The following is a 12,042-nucleotide window of genomic DNA, read 5'->3' on the forward strand; positions in this document are numbered from 1 at the left end:
ACAAACAGTGGGCATTCTGCCTCCAACAGACAGAACGCATCTCTGCTAGCAGCAGACATAGAATCATCCACTATAAGTTCCTACATTGACTGTATTACACCCCGGCCCGTATGTGTAGACTTCGACTCCGCACCACAGACACTTGTGATAGATGCCAGGCCCCCGAGGCAGACTTCCTACACCTAGCCTGGACATGTGACAGTTCGGCTCTACTGGGTTCAGGTGATGGCTGCACTCTCCGTCATGATTCACACTGACATAACTCCCTCCCCAGTACTGGCGCTATTGGGCTACGTAGAACCCATACAGGCTGCACATCGCAAATTTATCGCGCTGGCTCTTCTAGTTGCAAAGCGGAGGGTAGCGTGTCGATGGGGCAGGGGCAGGGCCCCTAAATTCAAAGACTGGTTGCACGATCTCACTTATTGCCAGGAACAGCTAAACACGTATTCTGAACTATTACCGACTACTTCACGACCACGCGATATTTGGGACCCTCTGAGAGGTTACCTCTCCCGAAATACTACAAACCCTGGCGAGACCTCGCCAGCCCCTGGCCCGCCCCTCACTGGCTCCTCTTGATACCCAACACATTAGATGCATCTATGCTTCTTACCTCATGTTCTAGCGTGTCATGGTTATTCATTTGCTTAAACTACTAGGCAGACAGTGGAATTGCCAGCATGGGCTGACCTCCCACAACACAATACCCCTGCCCTGACCCTCAATGAGGTCGACACCTTATAATCCAGTGTCTATTGCAAGTACGGCCGAATCACTCCTGGCTATCATCTCACTGATTTGCTATGATACCTTATACGCTTGCCTGTCATATTTCATTGTCACCTGTTGATGCATTGTTGCAAATTATGTACCACTGGCTCATCGCCTGTACTATGCATAAGTTCTTGATGTGTAACACTACTGCACCTTTCCGTGATGGTTTTCGATGTAAAAATTTCAAAAATAAAGTTTACATAAAAAAAAAAAAAAAAAAGTATGTTGAAGGTTCAAGTGGGCCCACTATATCCACTTCTACCCTCTTAAAAGGGTACCTCAATCACTGGTAGTGGGATTAAGAATGGTTTTGGGTGTCCTCTTGTCTTGCCACTGGTTTGACAAGTGCACAGGAGCTTACAAACTCATTCACTTTTTGGGACATCTGGAACCAATAAAAGTGGGTGAATTACAAGGTTTTATCTGGCCCAGATGCCCAGCAAGGGGGATTTCATGTGCTAGAGTAGGAACTCCCTATACAACGAGGCACTACCACTCCTAGTGGTTCTAGGTTGGGGTCTCTGGCCTCAATGTACAGGAGTCCTTCCTCCCAATAGATTGTGGGAACCACTGACATCTAGCTGCTCCTGTGCAGCAGCTCGCTGCTTCAGGCCTTCAAGAGTGGGGCAGACCGGCTGCCCAAGGTACAGCTGTTCCCTAGAGGAAACCTCTGGTCCCAAGAGCTCTACCTTGTAAGGTAGAAGCTCCATGGTATCAGTTCCCTCTGGGGCTGGCAAGCCCTCTCCCTGCGGTGTCCTGATCTTTTTTCTGTAGAGAAGCTGTTTCACCAGTCTTCCTACCTTCCCTCTGGGGAAGGTCGGGCCATCATTTCGGGCTCCAATCCTCCTTACTCACTGTGCTAGGCACTGTGCTCTTGTTTCACACACTCTCAGGGATTTGCAACTCATGGAGGTCTCCAGATCATTTCCAAGCAGACAGGTGCCTGGGAGCTTTAGATAGACCACCATCCTTTTCAGGCCAACACCCGTCCCCCCAGACCAAGATAACCATGGCCGGATTAGTGTGGACATGGTTAGCATTGGTAACCAGATCACCATAGGGACACTGGCAATGGTTTACCTCAGGACCGCATATCAATTCACTTAGGGGTACTGCAGGAATATCTTTAAATTAGGGGCAAAACAGCCAAAGTGGCTAACCCTCCCTCCCGAGACTAAAACAGCACCAGTATGAACCCTGATTTGCTCTGGGCACTATTGATCCCATTGGAGATTTGACCTACCAGTAGGTACTGATGGGTCTAGGGGCTGGTTTGTTGTGAAAAGCAGCATCTCCAATTTGATGTCCCTTCTTGTCACAGTGGAAAAAACAGGCCTTTAAGATCAAAATGTTCCCCCTTGTACCAACTAGTAGGTTGGAAAGAGTTCTTGGCCCACCCCGCCTGACCAGGATTTAGGGGGCCTTTAGAGGACTTTTATCTTTGGGTTTCCCACTCTTTCCCCTGGGGAGGGTTTGCGTGCCCTTTAGTTTGGTCAAACCCCTCCCCCCCCCCCCGTCATGGTCATAGTTACCCTAGTCTTGATTCAGTGGTCCGCATTCTTACCCAATTCTTGGGAAGAAATTGGACCTAGGTCTACTAGATGCTGGTGCAACTTTTCATTGATACAATTACTTAAAAGGTGTTTTCATAAACAAATAAAAACATAATCTGGCACTTTACTTCCAGTAAACCAGCCGCCTAGTGTTTAAGAGTAGTCTGCAAATTTCACCCAGGACTGACAGGGATTTGGACTAGCTATGGAGTATAGAATGAAGTTCAGGGGGCTCAAATTCCAATCAGGGTGCCCTTCATGAGTTCATAGGACTAGGCTACTGTCCCACTATGGGTCAGAAAGCGGTCTCTGTACTTCCTAGAGAACAGTTCCCACATAAGTGTCCACCAATGACATTTTCACTTTCTGGCTTCACAAGTCCTATCAAAGGCTGTGAACCAATTGGTGATATTACCATTTGCAAATTTAGGGACAATCACATTAGGGATTTTTTGAAGTTAAAAAAATTGCTGCCACCACTGACTGCCCATCTCTGCTCTCTAGAGCTAGTAGCCTAGTCTCTAGGTCTAGCCTTTTTATTCATACTTACTGAAGAGGATATCCTCCTCAGTGAGGCTGCCCTCACGGTCTGGTATGGAGTTGGCCCTACCTCTGTAGGAGCCAGCCCCTATACCTCTGGGGGGTGGAGGTAGGAAATTGCTCCCTTCCTCCCCAAGTAGTTAATCATTGGCACTATTTTCCCCATCCTCTTGAAGATCTTAACCTTCTGTGGAGTTGTGAATTGCATGCTCTGCCAGGAACACCTGGAGTTGTCTCCAGGTAGACTTGGAACAAGTGCTGATCCGTTTAGCCTTCCAGAAAAAGGATAACTAATCTCTAGGTTGGAGTAAAGTTGAACTCTAGCCATATTCCCCGGATTAAGACTCCAGTTTCGGAGGCGTGGGTTCAAATCCACAGCTCCCACTAATGTAGGAAGCTGGCTCTGTATAGACTATACCAAAGTAAGGTATAGTGTCCAAAGAGTCTAGGGAGTCCCCAGAGGTATAGCAGAGGCTATAAGTAATCTCCGCTCTCCCACGTCAACCATTGCGTCACAATGGAACACAAGACTGCATTATGTAATTGGAGCCATAAAAAGACCTAGTCGGCGTGCTGACTCCAGTTACCAGTTTTTCCATGCCCTTGAGAGGAAGGGTGAACATACAACATTTATGAAAGTAGACAAAACCAAAATTGGAAAATCTTAAGACATTCCCTAGTACCAAGCCTCAGATGATTTGCAACAATAAATCACAAGATACACATTGACGGTTTTTAGGTATAAGCAGACAGTAGGTGGGATTCAGTGAGGAATCCACAAGCAGATACTGCATCTACGAGAAGAACAAGTTACTTACCTTCGATAACGCTTTTTCTGGTAGATACAGTAACTGCCTATGGATTCCTCACCTTGTGAATATCCCCCTTGCGTCAGCAACGTTCGGAAAATTCTTCATAGCATGCCAGCGTGGACGACGTCATAGTAACGCGGCATCACGCGCGACTCAGTCTGACGTCACCAACCCCTTATTAGGCCTACGTCGGCATGATGACATCAGTTCCACCCTTTTTTCCGTGCCTTCGAGGCACCCGGACGGACCAATGACAGCTATATATACACACACACACTGTACATAGTACATACAAATCAGAACAGCACACAGTGGTTAGCAAAGGTATCAAAAACCATATATATATATATATATATATATATATATATATATATATATACACATATACACATACATACACAAACACAAATAAACCCAGGTATAGCAGAGTGGACAACGGGGAGGCGGGTGGGTCAGTGAGGAATCCACAGGCAGATACTGTATCTACCAGAAAAAGCGTTACCGAAGGTAAGTAAGAACAGAAGTTACTTACTTGTAAACTGTGGTTCTCCAGTATTGGTGTCTTCATAGATTCACATGCTTGAATATTCCCCGTCGTCGAAGTGGGAGTCCCACGGTACATAAAATAGCACTAACATATGCATGTATACATGAAAAATATCATAAATAAAAATATACATATGATGTAATAAGTTGTAAATTCTAAAAGTACCATAGAACATAATACGCCCATTGAAAAGTCTACGGGAGAACTCACTTTAGGACCATATCAGTGTCATTATGTGTTGGTCCACATTCCAGCCAATCAGGCTGTAGCCTCCTCTAGAACCTTCTCCTCAGAAGCCCAAGTCCTCAGATTTTCGTAGCACAAAGTAAGTAAAAGTGCCTGAGGAGAAGAGAGCCTCTGAGGGGAGGATGGGAGGGTCGCATGTGAATCTATGAAAGACACCAATACTGGAGAACCACAGTTTACAGGTAAGTAACTTTTGTTCTTCTCCAGTATTAGGGGTGTCTTTCATTGATTCACATGCTTGAATAAGAGTAGAAAGCAGTAAATGGCATAAGTCATAAAGGTGACATACCAAGCAAATAAGGTAAACATATTAGACTATATGCAATAAATACCAAAACATTAGCAAAAAACCTTTATGACTGGAGGCGGGTAGCAACAGAGGCTCACCTTTATTGGAAAAGATTCCGCAGCACTGCTTGACCTACTGCCGCATCCGCGGCGTCTGTTGATTGCAGGCAGTAGTGCTTAGTAAAAGTATGGCTGCTCGACCAAGTAGCAGATCTGCAGATCTGTCTTAGGGGTACCCCCGCAAAAAGGGCAGTCGAAGTAGACACCGCTCTAGTTGAATGAGCACGAACTGGAGCAGGAAGGGGCTTCCCAGCCCGTTGGATATCCTCTACCATATCTTTTTGCCACCACCTGGTTATGGTCGGTTTGGTAACAGGTTGCCCTTTGCAAATTGGGCCATACGCCACAAACAATTGATCTGACTTTGATATTTGCAGTTCGTTGAATGTAGAATTTGAGACAACGTTTCACATCTAATGAATGCAATGACTGCTTAGCTGAAGTTTGCGGAACAGGAAAGAAAGTTCAGGATTACAGGTTCGTTGAGATGAGTCACTGGGAACCTTCGGGTTGAACTTAGGATTAGTTCGCAATGTCACAGCCTCATTGGAGAATTGCAGGAAAGGAGGCTGTATGGTAAACGCCTGGATGTCACTGACACGTCTTGAGGACGTCAAGGCGAGCAAGAGAGCAACTTTCCATGTGCTTTCCATGTGAGAAATTTTAGAGTGGCAGAGTGGATAGGCTCAAATGGAGGTAGAATTAGTTGAGACAAGACCAAATTTAAGCGCCAAGCAGGCGGAGGTCGACGGATCGGTGGAAACATCCTAAAAAGGCCCTTGTAAAATTGCTCAATGATCCTCGAGGAACATAGGGATGTGGAACCATCATGGCGGAAGCGGGAAATCGCCGCCAAGAACACTAAGAGTTGAGTGCGACAGTCCTGATCTCACCAGGGATAAAAAAAAAGGCAAAATTTGTTCTGGTTTTGCAGTCATTGGGTCCAAATCTTTAGAGCGGCACCAGACACAGAAACGCTTCCACTTTAATTGGTAGGTTTTTATGATTGATGGAGCGTGAGCACGCGCCAACACCTCCCTGCAGTCCTCGTCGATAGTTAAACGAGCAAATTCGTTGTACTCAGGTTCCAGGCATGGAGTTGGAGGTATGCCGGATCCGGGTGACAGATGTCCCTGCTGCATCGTGAGGAGAAGCGGTAGAGGATGAAGCGGTAACGGGTCGGACTGCGAGAAGAGGAGCAGGTCCGTGAACCATGGACGTCTCGGCCATTTGGGTGCAATCAGGATGATGTGACAAGGTTGGAACCTCATCCTGTGTAACAGGCGAGGGATCAGAGGAAGTGGAGGGAAAGCATAGATGAAGTCGTTCGACCAATTGATCGAAAATGCATTTCCGCTCGACTGTGGGGATGCAGACTTGCAAAGCGTTGGCATTTCCTGTTGGCAGCAGTCGCGAAAAGATCCATCTGCGGCTGGCCCCACCGCCGGAAGATGAACTCTACCGTAGGTTGGTTGAGTTCCCACTCGTGATTGACCGACGACGCCCGGCTGAGTGAGTCCGCCAGAACATTGGCCACACCCGGCACATGAATGGCTGTGAGATGAATTTGACTTGGAATCGCCCAATCCCATATTTCTTGTGCCAGTTGTGAAAGTAGGAGACATCGTGCCACCCTGCTTGTTGAGGTAGTGCATGCTGGTGGTGTTGTCCGTCCTCACCAGCAAAGTGTGTCTCTGCACTAACCTCTGGAAGGATTTTAGGGCTAAGAAAATCGCCAAGAGTTCCAGGCGATTGATGTGCCAAGTACGTTGGGTCGCTGTCCACTTTCCTTTCACAGACATGCCGTCGAGAGGCGCTCGCCATCCCTCGAGACGAGTCTGTTGTAAGCGTCAGAGTTGGAGGTTCGTCCTGGAATGAACGGCCTGCAGATATGTTTGGAGGGTGAGCCCACCACTCCAGCGCTTTCTGGATGCGAGGTGTTAGAAGGACCTTGTCCTCGAATGACCCGGACAACTGTATCCACTGCTTGTCTAATTCCTCCTGTAGAGCCCTCATGTGCAATCTGGTATAAGTTGGATGCACGAAGAAGCCAAGCCAAGGAATGATTTTAACGTTCGGACAGAAACGTACAGTTTTGATTGGAGGAACCGCACCATCTTTACCATGCGGTCCTGTCTTTCCTGGGAAACGAACACTTTCCCCTGCCGAGAATCTAGCGAGGCTCCGAGAAAATCTCGCCTTTGCGATGGATGAAAGTGTGACTTCTGGCAATTGATTGAAAGCCCCAAGGTTTGGAAGAGTGAGGCGCAGACGTGTGCTGCTCCATGAGGTGAAAAGTTTTGGCCTTGATGAGGCAGTCGTCCAGGTATGGGTAAAATTGGACACCTTGGAGACACAGGAAGGCATCTACCGGGGCTAAGACCTTGGTAAAGACCCTTGGTGCTGATCGAAGGCCGAATGGTAGGACTTTGAATTGGAAGTGCAACTGTCCGACTGTGAAGTGTAGATACTTCCTGTGTCTGGGGTGGATTGGCATATGGAAATATGAGTCTTGGAGGTCGATCGTTGAAAAGAATTCCCCTGGATTGAGATAGTTCAGAATTTGGAGCAGAGGTAACATCTGAAAAGTTTATGAAATGATAAATTTGTTTAGGGCCCGTAAATCTAAAATTGGACGCCATTCCCCCGACTTTTTCTTGACCCCTTGCCGCGTTGACCTTCCGTCACGACTGATGGTTCCTTTTTTGATCATCAATTTCACCTGGGCCAAAGGTTCTTTGAGATGGGGGGGAAGGGTGGCCCCGAAGGTGGACAAGTGGGAGGGAATTTTGTGAATTCCAGGGTATGTCCTTTGGAGATAACGTCCAGGACCCATTGGTCAGAGGTGAATTCGGACCATTTGCAAAAGTACCTTGAGATGCGACCTCCAAGATTTACAGTCGGCAGAAGAAAGGAACTGAGACTATCACTGCTTTTTATTGTTTGAGCCACCTCTATATGTTGATTTTCGTTGATATGGTCTGGTGGTGAACTGACGATTCTGGGATTGGTAGGAACCCCTCTGTCGGTTATCGTTATAGGTGTTGTACGACCGATATTGACTTGATCCTCGAAAAGTAAAGGAACCTCCGCCTCTACCTCGTGCTCCCCGAAAGGGCCGCTTCTTGTATTGGAGGGTAGCTAAAGACCTTGCAGTGTCGGTGTCCTTTTTGATCGCCTCAAGGGCATCATCAACATGTTTGCCAAACAATTCTCCGTCGTACGGCAAGTCCAGGACTCTTGCCTGTACCTCTGGGCAGAATGTGGTAGACTTCAACCAGCCTTGACGCCTCAAGACTGCAGCCCCAGCCAATTGACGAAAACCCATTGAGGAAATGTCGAGTGCGCAATCAATGATTTCGGATGAAATCAACCCCCCCTCTTGTATAATGGTCTGCGCTTCTGCACGGATGGCATCAGGTAGTTGAGGAATCAGTGCGGCAACCTCTGACCACATCTGGCGGTCGTAGCGGCCCAGAATAGCCAAAGTATTAGCCGCCCTCACCGTAGTAGCCGCCATGGTTGTGAATTTCTTTCCTATAGAATCCAACTTGCGGCCTTCCTGATCAGGAGGAGACGTGAGTGGTGTAGCAGGACTGCGTGATCTTTTCTGTACTGCCCGAGTTATAAACGAATCTGCTTTTGGTTGTGACACCAAACAAGCCGGGGAAGACGCCGGAGCCTTGTATTTTCTGTCCAATCTGGGCAAAACTGCAGGTACAGAATTTGGACTATCCATTAATTTAAGGCCCTCCTGCCAAATATAATCAACGATTGGTATAGTGTGGGATTGCCTTTGTGATAGGTCCTTAAAATCATACAAGAAACATTCACTTTCATGTTGATCTTTTTCGACCGTGAGATGAAAACGTTTTGCAGCACGGATCATCAAATTGTGGAAATTTGCAATGTCCACCGGAGAAGATGCTAGAGGTGAGGTGGGCGGAGTGGAAGGTGTTTGAGCCCTGTAATTGTCCCACTCATTCATATCGACGTCATTGTCGTAGTCATCAGTATTGAGGAGCAGGATCCTCGTCGCCAGTGTCAGGACGAGTACCACCCGGTGACGCGGGTGAAACTGGTGCAGGTGCCTGAGGAAATTGAGGTTGAGGCTGTGGAGGAGGTGGAGGTGCTGGAGAGGCAGGTGTAGAAGGAGGAAACCTGCGGTTATAGTCATCCAGCATGTGCTGTAGGTTCATGACCAGATATAGAGTTCTGTGTACTTGGTTCCGAAGGCACTGGTTCTGATGCATCAACAGGAAATAATTCGTTCCCATCTTCGACGTTATCCACTACATCACCCTCATCACTATAATCCTGGCACTTAATGTGTAAATCAGATGGATGGACTGGATGCCTGTTTAAATAGTTCTTCCACCTCCGAATCGTTTCCGGATTCTTCCTCAGACTGGAACAATTGATCTGGGAGATGAGTTCCACCTCCCACTGGACTCAGTTGGATGAGAGGTCCTGTCCTCAAAGAAGAAGCAGTAACCACTGTATAGATGGCAGCTGTTGTCGGCAAAGGTTGATGAGACGTCAACGAGACAGTTGACGTAAATGTGGCAGTGTTAGAATCAACCTTGAGGCGTCTGCGTCGTCGCCATAGAGGTAATCGGCGCTGAAATTGAAGCTTTTTTCTTCATCGATAGACGAAGATTTCTTGTCCGTCGACGGAGCCGCCGACGAGATTGGAACCTTGATCGTCGACGGGATGACAGCCGTCGACGAAGCAGTCGACGATGGTAAGATGGTCGACGGAGGCTCCGTCGACGAGACAGTCGTCGACGGGCCCGTCGACGAGACAGTAGTCGACGGGCCCGTCGACGAGCTGCTTCTAGCAAGCTTGATCTTAGTCGACGGTGTTCGCGTCGACGACGTCGACGGTTTCGCTTTGATGGTCGTCGAGATCTTCACAATAGAAGTGATGGGTCTCACCTTCTGGGCCACCGTCGACGAGGTGATAGTCGTCGACGTAGCGCTGGTCGACATAGTGCTGGTCGACATAGTACAAGTCGTCGTGGGGGCGTGGCTTGAGCGCCGATGGCAGAGGTTGCCTAGCGTCTCAGCTCCACGGCCGGACTCTCATTAATCCTGCTGCAGAGGGGGTCCCCGGGACATCTATACCACGAAAGAGTTCACTCGGGGACCTGATCACCCCCTCCTGTAAATAGTGACCCGCGGCGGTCCCAGAGCTGGGGGAAACGACGAAAAGCGGTGCTGACGACGACCGGAGCCCCAGGATACATGGAATCCTCGACGAGCCAAGCGTTCCCTTCCCCGCTGAAGCAGCGCCCTGCGACCTGTCCCCTGGCGATCCCCGCGGGGAGACACCGACACCCTGTGGCCGAGACCCACTGAGTTGGAGCGGAGTGGGGGAGGAGCGGCGCGATCTGCCCGCCGCCGAGCGGAGGCTGTCGCGGAGGCCAGCGGCGTGGACACTGGCGCCCAGCTTGGAGTTAAGTGAGTAGCGCTGGAGTGGCGACGGGGAAAATCTGGGACGCCCTTGCGACCACCCACCGCGATGTGGCTGCAGCGCTGGGCGCCATGACGCAGGGCTGAGGTGCGTCCGCCGGAGGAACTGCGGTAGCAGTGGAGGACCCTGACGTGAGCCCACCCGTCGGAGCGGAGGGGTTGTGTAGGGAAAGCAGAGGCGAATTGACTGCTGAAGTGCGGCGTCTAAGGGCGCGGCCCGTCGCTCTAGCACCGACCCCGGACTTGCAGACGGGGGGGTCACAGCTGGGCTCTGTGGAGTGACCTGGTTGCAGCACGGCTGCGGGGACTTCAGGAAAGGCCGAGTGAGAGACGGCCCCGGAGAACTGTGGGGGCTCGCTGCTCCCGGGACCCGAGCCGCGCTCGTCTGGGACCTGACTGCCCTCACAGCAGAATCTGGGTGCACATGTTTGGCCAGCAGTTTGTGGTCAAGCGGAGCTCTTGCCAATGGTCCCGGGCCCTGATCTGACCCACTGTCGAGCGAACAACCTGACCACCGCCTGAAGCCCTGGTGACCTCGGGGAGGTCCCTAAGGACCGCGGAGGAACGAGCTGGGAGGAGGAGCCGCTTCTGAAGGCTGCACTGCGGTGAATCGACCCGACCTTGCTCACCCCTGCTTCTGCTCCAACTGTGCTGAAAACACCGCACAACATGGGAAAACCGAGAGGGCCCAAGGGCGGCACCCAGACCGCGTCGGACGTAGAACCGCCGGACAACCAAGAGCGACTGAACGCGGAAGGTCCAGGAGGTCCACACATTCAGGAGCAACTGGATAAAATCCTACTGGCGATCACAGAGACCAGATGGGCCCTCCGAGAAGACATTGCGCAGGTTGCGACGGGCTTGGGTCTGCTCCGGGCGGATCATGTCAAACTCTCCGAAAGGGTGAAGGAAGTTGAGGGGGGTCGATGTGACACTTGGAACCAGCGCAAAAAGCTTTGGACGCAACGATGAAGGACGCTCTGACCCGCATAGAAGCACTGGAGAAACGGGCGGAGGACGCGGAGGGACGAAACAGGAGAAATAACATTCGCATAGTTGGCCTTCCCGAAAAAATTGAAGGGGGGGACATGGTGACATACCTGGAAAATTGGCTGCGGACGACGGTGGCGCAGGAGGGGTTGTCCCCCTTCTACACATTGGAAAGGGCCCATAGAGTGCCGGCCAAACCGCCTCTACAGGGCCAACCTCCCCACCCTGTGGTGGCGCGGTTGCTTCATTTTCGGGACAGGGACTTATTATTGCAGGCTGCCAGACAGAAGGGCCCTTATCAGGTGGACAACAGCCGAGTAAATATTTTTCCGGACTATACCTACGAGACGCAGAGACGTTGGTCATCCTTCCTGGCTGTCAAGCGAGAACTACGGGCAGAGGGCATCCAGTACTCCCTACTATTCCCGGCACGACTCCGCATCATTGTAGATGACTCCACCAAGTTCTTAGACACCCCAGATGTATGCAGTTGGTTGGAATTATACAGGGCGGGCAAGGATGGCTTCGGAACCTCATCTCAAGCCACGAAGGAGGACATACTACAGCGGAAACCTAAGAGGTTCAGACACTGCAGGGGCAGGACAACTCGACCCTCCACGGTGGAGACTGCGGCGGAGCGGCGTGGTGCGCTGGAGATGGTCTCTTCCATATCTGGCCCTCAGGTAGACCATGGAACTGCTCAATCGGAACCAGGAGAGAGGGGGGGCCAATCGGACACGGAGGGCTCTGAAAC

At 50.2% G+C, this 12,042-nt stretch overlaps 1 protein-coding gene across 2 annotated transcripts in view; it reads right to left on the bottom strand.

The window, feature by feature from the left end:
* Positions 1 to 12,042, bottom strand: part of UCHL1 (ubiquitin C-terminal hydrolase L1) — a 464,331-nt gene that overhangs the window by 394,647 nt on the left and 57,642 nt on the right. The window lies entirely within an intron of this gene.

The sequence above is a fragment of the Lissotriton helveticus genome, chromosome 2_2 (assembly GCF_964261635.1).
Source record: "Lissotriton helveticus chromosome 2_2, aLisHel1.1, whole genome shotgun sequence".
Lineage (NCBI taxonomy): Eukaryota > Metazoa > Chordata > Amphibia > Caudata > Salamandridae > Lissotriton > Lissotriton helveticus.